Below are 686 nucleotides of genomic sequence, written 5' to 3' on the forward strand. Positions count from 1 at the left end.
CCTGCTGGCACCCACAGCCTAGCCTGGCCAGGTGCCATTCTCCTCCCCCAGCTTCCATGGCAGCTCCTGCCCCTGCTGCGCCATGCTGCACCACTCCCCCTGCACAGAGCAGCTTCTGATGGGGCTGTTCCCAGTGTGACTGTAACCGGCTGGGTTCTGATTTGTTCCCCCTGCCTCCTGTGGCAGCTCCTGCCCCTGCCATGCTGTAGTGCGCTGCTCCCGGGAGGCTGGTGGGCTGGCAACTTCAGCTGGACAGCTTCTGCCTCAGTGTGTGGGGCTCTGGCTCCAGCTCCTGGCTGCCTTCTGGTGGAAGGCAACTAGGAGCTGGAGCCAGAGCCCTGCGCTCTGGGGTAAGAGCCGCCCAGCTGAAACTGCTTACCCAGAGCGGCAGGGGCAAAATCAGGAGCAGAAGCTGCCATTGGAGGTGCAGGGGAGCAGAAAAGTACCTGGCTGGCTGCAGCCTCACTGGGAACAGCCCCATCAGAAGCTGTGCATGCTGGCTGGGAACAGGGTGTGGACATCAGTGGGAGCTTGGCATGGACTACCCTGGCATGAGCTGGCAGGGCTTGGCTCCATGCGTAGAGCCATAGGCCAAATCCAGTCACCGTGGGTCATATTTTGCCCACCCCTGTCTCAAGGTCAAGCAGGGGACCTGAACTTTTTGCTCAACATACCCTAGCTCGGCA

The 686-nt window shown here is 61.4% G+C and overlaps 1 protein-coding gene across 5 annotated transcripts in view; it reads left to right on the forward strand.

Moving 5' to 3' along the window:
• The window catches only part of SETDB1 (SET domain bifurcated 1), a 35,230-nt gene that overhangs the window by 11,478 nt on the left and 23,066 nt on the right, over positions 1 to 686 (forward strand). The gene's annotated exons all lie outside the window — the stretch shown is intronic.

The sequence above is a fragment of the Alligator sinensis genome, unplaced genomic scaffold (assembly GCF_000455745.1).
Source record: "Alligator sinensis unplaced genomic scaffold, ASM45574v1 scaffold880_1, whole genome shotgun sequence".
Lineage (NCBI taxonomy): Eukaryota > Metazoa > Chordata > Crocodylia > Alligatoridae > Alligator > Alligator sinensis.